This window comes from Amphibalanus amphitrite, unplaced genomic scaffold, assembly GCF_019059575.1.
Source record: "Amphibalanus amphitrite isolate SeventyFive unplaced genomic scaffold, NRLGWU_Aamphi_draft 002776F_arrow, whole genome shotgun sequence".
In the NCBI taxonomy this organism is placed as follows: domain Eukaryota; kingdom Metazoa; phylum Arthropoda; class Thecostraca; order Balanomorpha; family Balanidae; genus Amphibalanus; species Amphibalanus amphitrite.
The window spans coordinates 663-20,177 of record NW_024884135.1 but is presented as its reverse complement, the minus strand read 5'-3'; the positions used below and the strand labels follow the sequence as shown (position 1 = coordinate 20,177).

Genomic DNA, 19,515 nt, shown 5'->3' with positions numbered 1-19,515 from the left:
ACAAGCATGAATTTGATTGCTTGACATCAAGTTAATCATCAAGCGCTCGCAAGCTTCCTTGTCAGAAATTAGTGCGAGCTATTTACGGCGTCGGTAGACGGTAAAAATATAATTGTAACAAAACGGTGAGTTGGAGCCTGGAGAGACGTTGACCAGCACTTGACGATTGTCACTTGTGATAATAGCGACGAAGGAATGATACGACCAACAAAGCTGGCGAGGCCGCGGCGTTAGCAAATTATTGTTGTGATCAGCTGTGAAGATAGCCGAAGGATCGTTTCGGGTTTCAACGACGGACGCTGCAGGCGACGAATGATATCCTTACGAAGACGTCAGTGATCACCAAATCCTTTCGCATGTTCTCGCAACTTCTCCATCACAGCTTCACACATCACCTCCCTCACTTCACATCCGTCACACTCTTTCACCTGCGTCACTTCATCACTCGCACAAGGCCACCATAACACAACATCTGCCTCTACCTTCGCACCAGCACCACACAGTCCCTCCCCTCATCAAAGACGCTCGAACACTGGCCCGCCCGCGCTTGCCCGTTTGCTCTCCGCCCGCCCGCCCGCAGGCTTGCCCCATAAGCAGCGAGCAGCAGAGGCGGGCCCTGCACGTGCCAGCCAGTTGTGACGTCACAGACCAGCTGGTGCCAGCGGCGGGTCCAGGACCGGTACTACGGGAGGTGGTGAGTGCGCAGGGGCGTGTCCAGGGAGGTTACTATGGGAGGTGAGTAATCAGGGGCGTATCTAGGTAAGGTACTATAGGGGGTGAGTGAGCAGGGGCGTGTCCAGTGAAAGTGATTTCGAGGGAGCGGGCTGTAGTCAGGGGCGTGTCTAGGTTTGGTATTTTGGGGGTGTGGCAGAGGCGTATCTAGGTTTGGTGATGAAGGCGGTGAGTCAGCTATGACGGGTGTGTTTACCATCTTCGCCTGCCTGGCGCCGCCCCTGCCGAGTCGCCAGGTGGTGACGATACTTATTTACGGGGAGGCACCCCTCTGGGTATGGACATCTGCTTCCTCCATCATCCCCCCCCCCCCCTCCTGTCTCGGACGGTCCACCGGTGACCCACAGAACAAGGGAACAATGGACGGTCAAAGGACAGGGGACAGTCAACAGCGGGCAGAGAATGAACAGGCAAGAAGAGGCGATGGATGAGAGCGATGAGGGAAGATGGGAGAGAGAAGAGGAGAGATGAAGGAAAACGAAAACGGGAGTAAGAAATGCAATGAGGTCGAGGATTATGAGCGGTAAACGGGTAACGGTACACGACAGATGTCAGGCGTTGTACGATTGACATCTTCGTCACAGTAGTAATTAAACGCAACGCAGTGGTAAAATAGGCACATGAACTTCCTAATAGCTAGACAACCTATTACCCGTTTGTAATTTAATTTCCCAGCCCGTTCTATTCCCTTCTTCCCCAGTGTCAGCCGTCAAGTCGTGGCGGTCAGCGGAAACCATAGACAGCTGCCGCCCGCTACGAGCCACACCGGAAACAGGGGGCAGGTGCGGAGCAACGGCGGCAGCGAAAAACAACGTGCCGTCACCCGTATGACATCAGCATGGCACACGTATGACGTCAGTATGGCACACTTATGACGTCGCCTTCCGTGCATTGTTTGTTTGTTAGTTTGTATCGATCTGATAGGATATTCGTGTCGCTAACGGGCGACGCGTTTTATTTTAGCTCGTAAACTGTAGACGGCATTTTATATCGTCTAAAGGATAACAATAACACGTCAAATGTATATCTAAACACACAAAGCTTTCGGTATGAGAATACCTTGATCACTGTGTTAAACAGAAATGAGGACAGAATAACACAGTGATCGAGGTATTTTCATACCGAAAGTTTTGTGTGTTTAAATATACCTTTGACGTGTTATTGTTATCATTTATCCCAACTGTCTTGGATATTCTACATATATCGTCTAAAGACGGCGTCAAACGTGCATTTATGCCAAAAGTCTGTCGGTGCTTGAACAGCGAATTTAGTGACGTTGTTGTTAATGTTATTGATGTTGCTGTTATTTTTGCAGAAGAGAATTAGGAAAAGAAGTTTCAGATGGGCAGCTTGCAGATGCCAAGCAGCGTTGTAGAATTATGACTTACGAGTGAGCAGCGAAAGTACGAATCAACTATCATAGCATAAAAATGATTCTAACGAGATACCATACCTACAACTTTTGAAAGTAAGACCAATACAAATAGCGTACTCACTAGCAACTGGAGACAAACGGCGTAGAGACGCGCGACGCCGCTTCCACTGCAAACAAACAGGTCAAAGGTCACACGAGGTCACGTTAAAGGGACCCTCCCACCTTCAAAAAAGTTAATGAATTGGCATGAAAGTGATGTCCCTTGGTTCAGAAAGAGCGAAAACGAATATCTACCAAATTTCACCGAAAAATATTCACTGGTTTTCAAGATATTAGGCTTTTACTTTTGTTTACTTTTTGGGATCTCCCCTGTTACTAGCGACTTTATTTGGAAGCAATAATTTGGCAGCCTTAAAGTGCGGCAGACGTTGCGCGCAAAGCAGCGTATACCACCACGTGTTAACGATGGTTTTAGTCTAAGATTTAAAAATCGTTAGAACTCCGCTGACGTCACAAATTCTAAGGGGGCATTCCAATGCATTAGCCCCTTAGAATCCGAAAACTGCAAGTTTGAAATTCCATATCTTCGAATTAAAGCATTTTTCGATGTTGTGAGTGCCCAAACCGGTATTTGCAGGCCATGGCCACCAATTTGGCTATCTCAACTCAAAACTAATATTAAGGTGGGAGTGTCCCTTCAAGGGTCACACGAGACATTTAACATGCCTTTCTCACAGAGGCAGTGGCATACCGTATGACGTATACCCTGAGACGCCATTTACTCCACAAAATGAGATGTTTGATAGTTTCATAACCAAGCGAACCAATAATTAGGTCTCTTTGAACACCTGCCCGTTTTGAACTGTGGCGAAGTAACGAATACATCAAGGTTATGTTGTATATGCTCATCCTAGAGCTTCTGAGGCCTCTGAAGCCATGTGATTCTGAGACCGAAAATGTTCTGAGCAAACGAACTCATTTGCTTGGAAATAAGATAAAATAAGATGAAAATACCGGCAGTTTACAAAAATTTTCAGCCTCTTTTACCTTAGAGAGCATTCATCTAAGGTTCATAATAGGTACCAATAAAATACCAAATACATTCGCCTTGAAATACCAAATGCCAAGTTGGCATCGGTCGGGATCGGTACTTATACCAAAAGTTGGTATCCAATTGGCATCTTTATCTTGCCGTTTGATTGAAATGGCTCATTTCTCACCTTTTTATCATCGCGGAATTTCACGTCTCCAGCCAACAGGCAAAGGTCATCGACCTCCTCAAGGCTCATAGTGGCGTCGAATCCGCTTCTCTCACTCTTTCTAAGCGCTCACGATACGACACTCAGACACTTGGGAAATTCACGACACTCAATGAGTTCCGACTCTCGGGCGTGCACTCCACCGGGACACTCTGAAACTCAGGAACTCTCCCGTTCCACTGCTCTCTGGCCACAGCTCCCGGGGCCGTGAGGCATGTTGATCGCTGATTGGTTGAGACGATGATCGGTCAGCTGGTCACGTGACCGGCAGCCAATCAGAGACCGCCACTTGACATATCTCCGTGGTCAACTGATTTCCTGGCCTCTGATCTCCCAGGCGCTTGAAATTCGGAGAAACTTCTAAACAGAAACAAACTGAAACTGCGAATGCAGTAAAAGTCAGTTGTCAATCCATACAGGTTATTAGTAAAACGGACGGCTCCTTTTCACTCTCCTGGCAGCAGTCTTTCCGGGTTGATGTCTAATTTTGTGTAGTAACTGCGTCTCCAATTCACTCTTATCTTATCTTGGAGGCAAATGCACTGCATGCACCAGGCCGTGTAGCGTATGGCCGCACCCGCCTCAACCTTTCACACTCCGGTCATTGCCCTGGCTCTGAATGCCCGCACTCCTTAATTCATTTGCGCTCAGTATTCTCACTCCCCTCACTCTCTATCTTCACTCCTTCTCACTCACTCACTCACTGCAAGCTCATCACCAGTCGCACCATCCCCACGCGGCCCGCACACCTCCCCGAGCTAAACTATAACCGACGGCCGCTGCGCGCCGCCGAACGATCGATTCCAGTCACCCTACCCCTCCCTCCCCGGCCCGTCCCCTCCCCTGGGTTCCCCCGCTCCGGCGAGACATCCCTTCCCCCCACAAATCGATGGTTCACTCATGCCTGGGTCCGGCGCGCGGTGCTTGCAGCTCAGTTGTAACTGTGGTGGTTAAAGGTAGTGTGCCAGCTTTCTTGGACCGTATGGAGTTAATGGCCCAGATAAGGAGAACCGGATTTTTAGAACTTATCCATACCTTCATAACTCATGGAAACGTCTTAAATTCTTCAAATTTTGAGTACCCCAGTGCGAAATTCGCCCCGACGGGTTGTCGGTCGTACCCCAACCACATTTCACACCACTATGAACAATAAATGCACACACTGAAATCGCTATTACCGATATGCTCATCCAATCAAGTTTCGATAAACCCGTTCATCATCATCTCCTGCGGTTTCGAACACGCCTGTTAGGTGGCTTCTGATGCTCGTCGAGGTCGGAATTTCCAAATACGCGTGGTGCGTCGGGCCGCGCGCTCTGACTTCGGCCAAGAAAAATGCGTCAGCTGATCATTGTCATTTCTGCCACTTGCGTGTGGTGAAATGGGGTCATAACTTATAAGACGGCTTTTTCATATCAATTATTTTACATAAAATCATATTTCAAACCATAAATAATGTTCGACAGCCAAATAAAAGAAACAATACCAATACGGGCTTACAGTTTAAGGCTCGACATTGTGTTGTCTACGATTAGACAGCTGATAACTCATTCCCGTACGTCGTATGGTCGTAACACTATAATGACCTTTGCTTATTGTCACAAGTGCGCCGCATTCGCGATTGTTGCCCGACGCCTGTTTGCAGGTGAGCCCACTACAGTTGTTATACATATCTAAAAACCGAAAAACTTTTAGGCGAAAAAGGCACTATTCCAGGCCCATTTTTGATTTTTTTTTTGCGATATTAGGTAAAAAGAGAAGCTTCTTATCCTAGGAAAAATAAAATGGGAAATCTTTCAAAGGTGGCACACTACCTTTAAAGGGAATATCACTGTGGTTAAAGGGAATAGTTCACTTTTAACAACAACTTTGAACTGGAATGGAATAGCAGTTTCGTAGCTTGAGCTGAGACTAGCACAAATCAGGAGCTTTTACGGCCCGACGATCACTTCACCCTAGACGAAGATATTCCATTTACCGTGCCGTAAACACATTTAATAAAAACATAGAAGGCACATATTACGGATCATTAAATGTCAAGTGTAAAGAAAACGAGTACAAAAGTTCTTCCACAATTCGATCATGCAACTGATGGAATAACCTTCCAGAGAACATTGGCAGTAAAAATAAATAAAAGACGAGTGTGCGAGTTGTTGAAGAGTGAGAGACCTCAACGGGAGCAAATGCCACCGAATCGAGGAACTGGATGACAAAGCCAAAAACCTTTAATTATTCCACGATCATCCTCATCCTACAGCAGGGCCAGCTCTGCAAAGTGCCATATTGTACCTATATAGGCATTAGGCCTTCTCTAATCAGAAAGCCTAAGGAGTAATGGAAGTTACAGATAGTACGCCTTTTTCCGCATATTCAAGGCTTCAAGACCTCGTAAAGAGTGATTTGTAGAAAAAAGCGTGCCTTGCTGACATATGCGGCGGAACGGGGAGGGCACCGGGGCACCGTGCCCACCTTTGATTTTGGCATTTTAACATTAGCCCTAAGGGCGCTGCATGGAAAGAATGGGGCCAAAAGTCGGCACATGCCTCCCCCCCCCTTAATTGAGGGTGTTCCGCCGCTACTGCTTGCTGACTGCTGAGGAATGCGAAGGATTCAGCCACCTGTCGGAGAGGCTAAGCGTTCACCCCTGGTTCAGCCAATCAGCTTGCAGTTGGTCGGGGATAGCGAGCGCCGAGCGGACTTTTTTATATCAAAGAACCGTTGGAAAAGATATGTATTCTAACTTGTTCGCTTACTTATTCGCTTTTCATTAATTCGATCAGCTGGCAGCCATTATCCATCGTCATCGGCACCGTTTCAGACCACGGCGCGTCTAATGGTGGATGTTTCATCGAAATCGGTCCAGTAGTTTCGGAACATGGGCTCGTCTGCAAAAAAGCAGACGAGATTAGCAGACGAGCCCATGCAGGGGCGTAGGCAGGGGGGGGCCACTGGGCCATGGCCCCCCCCCTTGGGCGCCGAAGGCGCCCTTTGCGATTGGAGGGCGCCGAAGGCGCCCTCCAATCGCAAATGCAATTGTGATATAATCGAATCGAAAAACAATCGCGACTGGAGGGCGCCCTCCAATCGCGAATGTGTTTACAGGGAAAATACGGATGGAGGGCGCCCTCGGAGGACGCCCATTCCAAATACGCCCTCCAAATACGGTTGGAGGGCTCTCTCGGGCGCCCTCCAACCACATTTGTAGGCTGTAGCTCTCTAAGCGTAACGGTGGTCGCCTATGTAAGCCGCTGTCCTGTAAATAAGCGCCCTCTCACCCGAAGGCGCCCTCCTGTAGGTCGCCACCCTGCTACACATTGCCGCCCTTCTGCTGATCGGCGTCCTCATAATTATTGGCGCTCTCCTACCTATTGAGCCCTCATGTGAAATTTTGAAGGCCGCCTTTCTCCCTTTTGGCACCCTCTTGTTCAGTGCCGCCCTCCTACCTATTGGTTCCCTAGTCCTTCCTGTTGAATGTTAATCGGGGCCCTTCTCCTATTGGCGCCCTCGTGTAGATCGCCGCCCTCCCAACCACTGGCACCCTCCTGTTGATCACCGCCCTCCTATCCACTGGCACCTTCCTGTTGACCAGCGCCCTCCGCACAGACGCCCTCCTGTTCGTGTCATCCTCTTGAGCAAAGGCGCCCTCCTCACCATTGCCACCCCCATTTTAATCGTCACCCTTCCGCTCATTGGCGACTTCCAGTTGATGACCGCCCTCCCACCTATTGGCGACCTCTTGTTGATCGCCACCCTCCTATTGGTGCTCTCCTGTTCCTCGCCACCCTCTTACCTGGTGGCGCCCTCCTGTTGATTGTTGATCGGGGCCCTCCTACCTATTGGTGCCCTCCTGTTGATCGCTGCCCTTCTATCCATTGGCGCCCTCCTGCTGCTCGCCAACTTCCTACCTATCGGTGCCCTACTGTCGAAACTCGGGATGTTGATCGGGGCTCTTCTACCTATTAGTGCCCTCCTGTGGATCGCAGCCCTTCTACCTATTGGCAACATCCGTTGATCGCTGCCCTCCTATCATTTATTTACTCCTTTGGCATGTTTTTCAACTTAGTCGTTCTATTGCACATAGTTGATGTCTTGCCTGTGAAAACTGCCACAAATGAACGTGCATTCAGCACAATGAATGAAGTATCTATACCTACCAAAACTATCTACGCTCTACGATGCATAAAACACGTCTTTGGTCTTAACGGATTGATCCTACTTTACGTGCATCATGGCATCTATATGGATTACGATTAAGTATTGTCAACAGGTTCGGGCGCAACAGCAGGCATCTGAAGTTTCGGTGATTGAAACTGGTTATGTGGGTACACTGTATGCATCTGTGAGAAGGCTATGAAGGCTGGTCTGAGGTAATTTGGATGATGTTTACGCATCTCGCGCTCCGGTATCAATCCGATACGGTGATCTGGTGCGTAGATATGCCACCGCCAATAAACTTTTATACCTACATCGACACCCATGAGCCAAGCTTTCTGTACAGTTTGTGTGGCAGCGGCCCGACCAAACCTTAGGTATTTTTTACACCTTCAAATTTGGTAAAAGAGCGAGAGGAGCTTTGAACAGTGATCGTATAAAAGGCGTGCCTAAAAAGCGGAGGAAAAGGTTGTTTTCAAAAATTTCGCGCGCCTTCGGCGCAGCATTTCAAGAACACTTGACCTTTTGTGACCTGGAGTATAAAGAATACACACGATGCAAAATCAATGCAGCACGACCTATACGAGGTTACGCAAAAAAAAAAACTGGTGGCATGGTAAAAAACGCCTCCCAACCCCCCAACCCCCACTGAGCGATTTTTTATCTCGCGACCGTATGGCGCCCTCCTTGGGTGAGGTGGCGCCCTCCAAACCCTTGCCCCCCCCCCCCTTCGCGATTTTCTAAATACGCCGCTGAGCCCATGCTCAGTAACTACTGGAACGATTTTGATCATTCTTTCACCATTCAATAGCAGGGAACTTATATAGGTGCCGTTTTTCGTTTTTTGGTGATTGGCTCACTCTGACTGGACCAATCGGACCAAAATGGTCCAGAACCATACACCCCCTTAAAAGCAGACGAGCTCATGCTCCGAAACTACTGGACCGATTTCGATGAAACCTTCACCATTAGACGCGCCGTGGTCTGAAACGGTGCCGTTTTTGATAATTTTTTGATTGGTCCACCCTAAGTGGTCCAAATCGGTCCAAAACCCCTAAAATCTGTTGCAGACGAGCCAATGCTCCGAAACTACTGGACCGATTTCGATGAAACCTTCACCATTAGACGTGCCGTGGTATGAAACGGTGCCGTTTTTGATAATTTTTTGATTGGTCCACCCTAAGTGGTCCAAATCGGTCCAAACCCCTAAAATCTGTTGCAGACGAGCCCATGCTCCGAAACTACTGGACCGACTTCGATGAAACCTTCACCAGTAGACGCACAATGGTCTGAAACGGTGCCGTTTTTGATAATGTTTTGATTGGTCAACCCTAAGTGGTCCAAATCGGTCCAAAACCCCTAAAATCTGTTGCAGACGAGCCCATGCTCCGAAACTACTGGACCGATTTCGATGAAACCTTTACCATTAGACGCGCCGTGGTCTGAAACGGTGCCATTTTTGATAATTTTTTGATTGGTCCACCCTAAGTGGTCCAAATCGGTCCAAACCCCCTAAAATCTGTTGCAGACAAGCCCATGCTCCGAAACTACTGGACCGATTTCGATGAAACCTTCACCATTAGACGCGCCGTGGTCTGAAACGGTGCCGTTTATGATAATTTTTTGATTGGTCCACCCGAAGTGGTCCAAATCGGTCCAAAACCGCTAAAATCTGTTGCAGACGAGCCCATGCTCCGAAACTACCGGCCCGATTTCGATGAAACCTTCACCATTAGACGCGCCGTGGTCTGAAACGGTGCCGTTTTTGACAATTTTTTATTGGTCCACCCTAAGTGGTCCAAATCGGTCCAAAACCCCTAAAATCTGTATCTGTTGCAGACGAGCCCATGCTCCGAAACTACTGGGCCGATTTCGATGAAACCTACACCATTCGACGCGCCGTAGTGTAAAACGGTGCCGTTTACGATAACTTTTTATTTGTTCACCCTTAGTGGTCCAAATCGGTCCAAAAACCCCTAAAAACTGTTGCAGACGAGCCCATGCTCCGAAACTACTGGACCGATTTGGAAGAAACCTTCACCATTCGACGCGCTGTGGTCTGTAACGGTGCTGCTTTTGGATAATTTTTTGATGGGTCCACCCTAAGTGGTCCATAGGCGGCGGAACTAGGAGGGCACCGGGGCACCGTGCCCCCTTTGATTTTGGCATTTTAACATTAGCCCTATGGGCGTTGCATGGAAAGAATGGGACCAAAAGTCGGCGGTGCCCCCCTTTAATTGAAGATGTTCCGCCGCTACTGAAGTGGTCCAAATCGGTTCAAGTACAGCCCAAAAATACGTTTTTACGTAGTCAACCGATGAGCTGGTTTCAGCAGCGCGGAGGCGCCCCAGGCCCAAAAAGCATGCATTTTTGCTCTAGTTTGGAAAGCAAAATGCATGACAATGGGTTTGGGGCACCTCTGTGCTGCAGAAATCTATCCGGATTCTGACAAAGTGCAAACGGGTTTTAGGCATTTTGGACCGATTTGGACCACTTAGGGTGGACCAATCAAAAAATTATCCAATACGGCACCGTTTCAGACCACGGTGCGTCTAATGGTGAATGTTTCATCGAAATCGGTCCAGTAGTTTCGGAGCATGGGCTCGTCTGCAACGGATTTTAGCGGTTTTGGACCGATTTGGACCACTTAGGGTGGACCAATCAAAACATTATCAAAAACGGCACCGTTTCAGACCACGGCGCGTCTAATGGTGAAGGTTTCATCGAAATCGGTCCAGTAGTTTCGAAGCATGGGCTCGTCTGCAACAGATTTTAGCGGTTTTGGACCGATTTGGACCACTTAGGGTGGACCAATCAAAAAATTATCATAAACGGCACCGTTTCAGACCACGGCGCGTCTAATGGTGAAGGTTTCATCGAAATCGGGCCAGTAGTTTCGGAGCATGGGCTCGTCTGCAACAGATTTTAGGGGTTTTGGACCGATTTGGACCACTTAGGGTGGACCAATAAAAAATTATCGAAAAATGGCACCGTTTCAGACCACGGCGCGTCTAATAGTGAAAATTTCATCGAAATCGGTCCAGTAGTTTCGGAGCATGGGCTCGTCTGCTTTTAAAGGGGTGTATGGTTCTGGACCATTTTGGTCCGATTGGTCCAGTCAGAGTGAACCAATCGCCAAAAAACGAAAAACGTCACCTATGTAAGTTCCCTGCTATTGAATGGTGAAAGAATTATCAAAATCGGTCCAGTAGTTACTGAGCATGGGCTCGTCTGCTAATCTCGTCTGCTTTTTAGACACTCCCCGTCGATGTCGAACTCGGCTCACTCAAATAGTGTTCGAAATTTAAAACGCTTAGAAATTGCTATGGCGACGGGGTAAAACATACGCTTTTAATTCGCCAACAAGCGCTTGCGGAGCTGCCGCTCACACTTTTGAACATAATCTTTATGCATCAGTTTGTGTGGCGCGTCGTATCTGAATTCAGTGTTGCCAGATTTGGAGGATTTCCGCAAATCTGGAGGATTTTGAACTCTATTTGCGGACAAATTTCGCTTTTGGAGGATTTTTGATTCTGGAGGAAAATCTGGAGGATTTGTCGCCCGATTATTATATTCAATTTCATGGAAAAATATAACACATTCAAGACTAAAAAGGCATTTTCCTGCCCAGCGTCACCCTACCCGTTAGGATATATCACGTCCTTTATCACCGTGAGACTGCAGAATGTCTCAGTCTGTAGCTATATTTACGAGGGTGCCAAACTACTGGCGGATCTAAGGGGGACATTTGGGGCAAATGCCCCCGGCCCCCCTGCAGCGCCTGAAATCGACGAAAATTTTCGTTTTTTGAAGATAAAACGAAAACTCAACAACTTTTATAAGAAAAAGTATCTTTTAAACTGCACAGCAGTGCGAAAAGATTCGAAATCCGATGGGTTTTTAGTATTTGGTGAAACTTTTTTGGGGGTATAGCCCCCCGCAGCTTCCAAGACCGCCTTTCTATATCTACCAATAGGATTTGGAGGAATCTGGAGGATTTTTGTAACTGATATAGAGGATTACAGCCTTCCCCATCTGGCAGCACTGTCTGAATTCTGAAAGATGTGTTGTTTGTGCGTTGTGAGAGACACAAAACCACTCAGTTCATCTCCTTAAAAAAGGTGTTTTGTTACGTTTCCGTGATGTTTTTTTGGGCTTAATGGTTAGCTCCATTATCTTTTTTTGCGTAAAGGTAGTCGTCATCGTTCGGGGACCAGTAGTTGAAAGCAAGAAATAACGAGGAGAACGTCTTGTGGAACGTCTATGCAAACCTTGTAAAAGGCTTACATAGCATTGTAATGGCTATGTATCAGCTGTATCAGTATCAGTATAGAGTGGGACAGGAGCGTGGAACCAGGAGGCCCATCCATTGCAATTTTGCAGTTACAATTTTTAGACAACTGATAGTTACATACTAAATAAGTGACCGCCAAGTGACTGCTAACCTATGCCATCCATGCCTATATCACTTGGTCCTTTTATTTGTTTCAGCAACAGCATTGAGTGGTGAAAACGTCTATATACTCTGGTGAAAACCGTGAAAACCATGTGTACGTGCATTGTGCATGTAGTTTTTGGAAATGTGTAACTGCTGAGCAGAAAATGCCAAAGCTTTTTTGTGCTATATGTCAAGAGTGGCCTAAGAAATTGCAGCGCCGTTGCTTCAGGTGAGCTTTTAAAGCTGTCCCTGGCATGTTCATCTAGGGTTGTATAATTCACTATTTTCACTGTGCAATTTGATGATGTTCGTTTGTGGTAATTGTAGCCAAGGGTAGGTCTCTAGGAGGTTTACATTTGGGAGAGGTGGCCTTGGGACACATAGAGGGCATGTATTTTGTATTTTGAGACAGCAACAGAAACTGTGGAACTTTTTAATACCTAATATAAATTCAAGTACTTGCAGGTCATAAATAATTAGATTCTTTAGGTTAGTTTTTTAATTTCTGATATTATTCATTTTGCTGGCTCAGCAATATGCTCTGCTGCGATCGTATGTGATGTCCTGCGGCCACCATTCCCAAACTTGCACCCCTGGTAACACTGATGTTCTGAACTCTGAAACTGAGGTTAACATTTTTTAGGATTGTGTAATGGTTGTAGCACATGGACCTCATTGTAGCTTTACTGGTACTTACACCCCTGATTGCAGTGCTGACATGTTCTTTATTATTTGTATTTCATGATCTGGCTTTGTTGTTGCTATTAAAGTTCAACTTAAGTTGCATCTCTAATAGTGTTGTTATTAATTATCATTAGTACCAGTAAAAAGTTAAAAACCTTTTGTTAGAAGGATGAAGAATAACCTGTTGCTCATTTCTATCAGAAATAGAAAAAATAAACCAATATATATTCGGGCGTGGCCCTTCTTCAGTGGTACAAGATGATCTTGTACCACTGAAGAAGGGCCACGCCCGAATATATATTGGTTTATTTTTTCTATTTCTGATAGAAATGAGCAACAGGTTATTCTTCATCCTTCTAATAATCTTATTAACAATGCTCAGCACAACGTTCAAATACCTGAAAAACCTTTTGGGTGAAGAACGAGCGAGTGAGATAGTGAGCCCTACAAGTGCGGAAGGGCGAGAGGGTACTTCCAACAGGCTTGTTCAGAGCACTCTTCTAACCGGTTGCTAGCAGTCTGCCAAATTTGAACACAATTGGCCCAACCGTTTCTGAGATCTGGAAGCGGCATTCTGCACGTGTACACGTGCAAACAGGGTTCAAACTGACTTTTTCATGGCACCCTACTAACCGGTCCCCAACCGTGTACCAAATTTGAGTGCAATTGGCCCAGCCATTCTCGAGATCTGCAAGCGCCCCCTTCACGTGCACACGTGCAGTAGCACCCTAACCGCAACACATGGGAATTCATTGCCTGGTAGGTGCCTGCCTGCATGCCAAGCATGCCAAGTTTCAGCAAAATCGCCATGGTAATTACCGAGTTATTAAAATGGGAACAAATCTTGCACCTCTTTGTTGCATTTTGCACGTGCACTGGGGGTGATCCACATGCATCGAGAGTACCCTATCACCTATGTTACCTAAATATGTTTGAAAGAAGGGATGCAACTACCCTACAAAAATTACCACAAGTCAATCATCTAAGCAGTTACCTAGATATAGGCCTCCCGAAAACGCTTATTCTGTGGAACTGCTTGAACACCCTTGGCTTTTCATGTGGCACGTGCCACGATGGTCGCCTAGATGCATCAAGAATACGTAGTCAAACACGGATAGAAGGGATGGGGCTACCCAACAAAAGAGACCACGGGTCAGTTGTCAATCGGCCCAGCGGTCGCTGAGTTATAAGCCTTTATAAAGCATTACAGGCCGGCCGGGTCGGGCCGCTCATACTGATATTTTCCGTTATCATTGAAAAGACTTCGCTTTGCTAGCTCGTAATAAGTTGCATTAGACTGATAATATAGTGAGTTTCCTCAGTTTCCCATCTTCTAGAATGCCTGACGTGACGACTATTTTCCCCAGTTTCCCATCTTATAGAATGCCTGACTATAGACTATTTTCCCCAGTTTCCCATCTTATAGAATGCCTGACTGACAACTTACACAAGTTTCCCATCTTATAGAATGCCTGACTACTGACAACTTATGCCAGTTTCCCATCTTATAGAATGCCTGACTATAGATTACTTTCCCCAGTTTCCCATCTTATAGAATGCCTGACTATAGACTACTTTCCCCAGTTTCCCATCTTATATAATGCCTGACTAGACTACTTTCCCTAGTTTCCCATCTTATAGAATGCCTGACTATAAGACAACTTACACCAGTTTCACATCTTATAGAATGCCTGACTATAGACAACTTTCCCCAGTTTCCCATCTTATAGAATGACTGACTAGACTACTTTCCCCAGTTTCCCATATTATATAATGCCTGACTATAGACTACTTTCCCCAGTTTCCCATCTTATAGAATGTCTGAGTAGACTACTTTCCCAGTTTCCCATCTTATAGAATGCCTGAGTAGACTACTTTCCCCAGTTTCCCATCTTATAGAATGCCTGACTATAGATTACTTTCCCCAGTTTCCTATCTTATAGAATGCCTGACTAGACTACTTTCCCCAGTTTCCCATCTTATAGAATGCCTGAGTAGACTACTTTCCCAGTTTCCCATCTTATAGAATGCCTGAGTAGACTACTTTCCCCAGTTTCCCATCTTATAGAATGACTGACTATAGACTACTTTCCCCAGTTTTCCATCTTATAGAATGCCTGACTATAAGACAACTTACACCAGTTTCACATCTTATAGAATGCCTGACTATAGACAACTATCCCCAGTTTCCCATCTTATAGAATGACTGACTAGACTACTTTCCCCAGTTTCCCATCTTATATAATGCCTGACTATAGACTACTTTCCCCAGTTTCCCATCTTATAGAATGTCTGAGTAGACTACTTTCCCAGTTTCCCATCTTATAGAATGCCTGAGTAGACTACTTTCCCCAGTTTCCCATCTTATAGAATGTCTGACTATAGACTACTTACACCAGTTTCCCATCTTATAGAATTCCTGACTATAGACTACTTTCCCCAGTTTTCCATGTTATAGAATGACTGACTATAGACTACTTTCCCCAGTTTCCCATCTTATAGAATGCCTGAGTAGAGTACTTTCCCAGTTTCCCATCTTATAGAATGCCTGAGTAGACTACTTTCCCCAGTTTCCCATCTTATAGAATGACTGACTATAGACTACTTTCCCCAGTTTTCCATCTTATAGAATGCCTGACTATAAGACAACTTACACCAGTTTCACATCTTATAGAATGCCTGACTATAGACAACTATCCCCAGTTTCCCATCTTATAGAATGACTGACTAGACTACTTTCCCCAGTTTCCCATCTTATATAATGCCTGACTATAGACTACTTTCCCCAGTTTCCCATCTTATAGAATGTCTGAGTAGACTACTTTCCCAGTTTCCCATCTTATAGAATGCCTGACTATAGACTACTTTCCCCAGTTTCCCATCTTATAGAATGATTGACTAGACTACTTTCCCCAGTTTCCCATCTTATAGAATGTCTGAGTAGACTACTTTCCCAGTTTCCCATCTTATATAATGCCTGAGTAGACTACTTTCCCCAGTTTCCCATCTTATATAATGCCTGAGTAGACTACTTCCCCAGTTTCCCATCTTATAGAATGACTGACTATAGACTACTTTCCCAGTTTCCCATCTTATAGAATGCCTGACTAGACTACTTTCCCAGTTTCCCATCTTATAGAATGCCTGACTATAGACTACTTTCCCCAGTCTCCCATCTCATAGAATGCCTGACTATAGACAACTTCCCCCAGTTTCCCATCTTCTAGAATGCCTGACTAGACAACTTTCCCCAGTTTCCCATCTTATAGAATGACTGACTATAGACTACTTTCCCCAGTTTCCCATCTTATAGAATGCCTGACTAGACTACTTTCCCCAGTTTCCCATCTTATAGAATGCCTGACTAGACTACTTTCCCAGTTTCCCATCTTATAGAATGCCTGACTATAGATTACTTTCCCCAGTTTCCCATCGCAGCCGTACTACCGCCGGCAATGGCTGGCCGCCTGCCGCCTGGCCGCTGTTCCAGCCAGCGCGGGCGTGTGTGAGGGACATTTTACACCCGCCGACTTCAACAATGACTCCGAGTCCAAAGCCAGGAGGCGCCTGAAGACATCTGTGGTGCCGAAAATAAATGTAAGCTTGTGCTGGTGTTTGCTTATATTGTAGATGCAACAGGGCCTGAAAAGTGATAGGCATCAGGCACTTTTCTGCTTTATATTGGATATGCATTTTAACATGGCCAGGAAAAGACATTTAGACAATAGTTATTTAGCTATTTGGAATGCTAATTTATTAAACATTGCTCCGGAATTGCATCATGATTTAAAAAGGAAACCTCAATCTGTTAACATATTTAACAGTTGACAGTTTTTTTTTCAATTCTGCCATTTTTCCATGGTAGGTATTTTAAATGTTTGCCCAATGAATGAGTGTATGTAGTCTCACCCAAGTACCCACATGCACTTCACATTGGAATATATGCACCTTCCTAGGAGATAGCTTATGGGTATTGGATAACATCATTTTCCAATATGGTCTGATTTCAGCTCCCTTCCCCATCTGAGGCGGAGGAAAATGTGGAGGCTACGGCTAGTCAGGTGAGACACTAGCCCACGTTTACGTAAGGACTTTTAGACTTATTTCGTCGACTCCATCTAGTAGATGCAGGATCATTTCTGATCGTCTTCCAATTATGTTAGCTGTCTGGATGATATAAATTTTCAGGACATCATAGTTGGGAGGACTCTTTAACAGTTACTCTTCTTGGTTATATTCTCAGTGAGTTCTTTGCGCACACGGGCTTGGTAGATATAATGGATGATCAAGCTTTGTGGCTTATCGGCGATGATGATAAGTTCTGCTGCTGGTAGCGTTCTGTTCAAGATAGTTTTGTATAGGATTGTAGTTTTGTAAGGATTGTTGCAACTTGCAAGCTTATAGCTCCTCCCGTTATGTTGCAAAAGATGCTAGTGGTGCTTTACAATTTACAAAATTGTCTCCTCTAAATATGCAAAGATCACTGCATCGAAATTATCGCAAAATAAATTGGCTAGAGCCTCGTAAAAAATGTTATGTAAACGGGAGTACAATCTTTATCTTAGTTTTACGTTTCCCAATGCGGTTCTGAATCGTCATGTTCATTGCACCACTCACAGCATAGGTATTAGAGCAGTACTATACCGCAACAGTCATGGATGCCATTTTCTCTAGGCCCCGAGCCCTACCAACAATTCAGAATTTTAACCACTGAACTCTATTATCGGGGTTACATGAGCACAGTAAATACGTATTTAGCCGCTAATTCGAATTAGGAACGCATTACCGACTCATGTAGCCACCTGCTAGTACGAATCGGCGATCCGATCCGCGGTTACATGAGCAAAGCAAATACGTATCACGATCGGATTCACCGCTAATGCGAATCAGGAGCGTACTACCGACTCATGTATCCACCTGCTAATACGAATCGGCGGTCCGAACAAAATCCGCTGGGAAAGAGGCTTAGAAGCGAATAGGACCAAGATACGTATCACAGGAACTATTTCTTCCCAAAAAGAAACATTAAAATGCAAAATAATAGGTATTTTTTTCATTTTCTTCTTTTGAATAATATTTAAAAAAATATGTCGGTATTTTGCCAAGTTTTCAACAATAAATATAGTGAAAACCAAATAATAAATATCCACATAATTTCAGTTGAAACATTTTTCTGACAGCACTACAGACGAATCAAGAAAGGCAATTGCCCAATGAGTCAAAGCAAGACAACTTTATGTTCAACTTTTTTTGTTAAGTTAATTGAGAATGTTTTGAGCAGATTAAATGCAAAAAAGACATAAGATAATAAATTTTTGATATAGTCACCTCTATTGCTCCGGAAGTGCGCCACATTTGTATGCTATTCCGTTTGTAATGCGCATCGGGCCGAGAGCCAAACTAGATCCGTTTGACGTCACTGATACGAATTTGCTCATGTAGTCGGTGCACTGAATGCGTTCTTGGGGAGCTGATGCGAATTAGCGTAGTGCGTATTTGGAACGGATCGCTCATGTAACCGAAACGTCCGAGGCACACGATTCGGGCCGTATTTCACAAGGACTATTCTTTGCTGATTGGAAGCGTCAAAATGCAAAATACTAAGCATTTTTTTATTGGCTGCCTCGTAGAAAATAGCAAAAAAAAAAATGTTGGTATTTTGGTTTAGTCTTTGCATGTGAAATAAAATGAATGAAATATTTTTATAGATAATTTTTTTCTGACCACCCTGCTGTCGCTGCATGGCGAATCAGTGCCCACTGACTTAAAACAAGAAAACTTTGTTTTCATTTTTTGATTTCATGATAATTTTAAATGTTTTTGAGCCTATCAAATGATATAAGTATTTAAAATATAGCTCAGTCGTCCCGGTAAATGCCGCAACTGCGCCATGACTGTACGCTAATCCTATTCCGTTTGTGATGCGAATTACCGGCCGTCGAGGAGTCAGCCCGGGTGAGCCAAACAAGATCCGTTTGACGTAGATAAAACGAATTAGTCTCATGTAACCGGTGCCGTAGATCCGTTTGTGGGGAGCTGATGCGCATTAGCGTAGTGCGTATTTGGAACGGATCGCTCATGTAACCCCGGTATATAATGTGGAATGCGCATCGGCCGCCAGATGGTGTCCAACGGTGCCGCCATGTTGCGCAGACCAGGAAGCGGCCGCCGCCTGTGTTGGGGAATAGGGAATTCGGAACCTCGATTTACGTTTGCGGTCGCTGCATCCGTTACGTTCAAGCTATGTGGCCACGGAACCCGGCATCTTACGCAGAATTGAGTGGAGAATAAGATGAAATTCTAAAAAACTTCTCAGATACAAGGAACTAATACGTTAAAGGGACTATCCCACCTTCTAAAATGTTGTTAAAACCAGTTAAATTGTGCCCGACTGTATAGATTGGATGACCAGGAACACGGTTCTGGCATTTATTTTTCATTTAACATCTTAGGCTTCCCATATTCCAAACACAAACTTTCAAATATGTGACGTCACAGCCCAAAATTACCTCCTTCCCCAGGCCACATTACTGTCATAAAGCTGATTCTTTTTACTCTGTAGGCACCACAACAAAGTTCAGACCAAGTTTTAAGCGATTTTTCAACGAACAAACCCATTTAAATCAGAATGACTAAACGAGGTGACGTCACACTAACGGTCGCTCCATGTTGAAGATAGGGCCTTGTACAAGGCCCATTTTCAAATGAAGGGAACGAATTTCTTCAACACCAAGAGGCCGCGGGGGTTGCAACCTAGATAGATAGTGGTTTCTGAACCTCGCCGCAAACTTGGCTATCTCAACTCAAACCCCATGTTAAAGGTGGGATAGTCCCTTTAAAGGTAGTGTGCCAGCTTTCTTGGACCGTATGGAGTT

At 45.3% G+C, this 19,515-nt stretch overlaps 1 long non-coding RNA gene across 1 annotated transcript; it reads left to right on the top strand.

The window, feature by feature from the left end:
* Positions 1-11,608: 11,608 nt before the first annotated feature.
* LOC122377355 lies at positions 11,609-16,252 on the top strand. Its single transcript, XR_006255847.1, has 3 exons — positions 11,609-11,639; positions 12,010-12,185; positions 16,066-16,252. It is a non-coding gene; the product is annotated as an uncharacterized LOC122377355 (long non-coding RNA).
* The last annotated feature ends 3,263 nt before the right edge of the window (positions 16,253-19,515 follow it).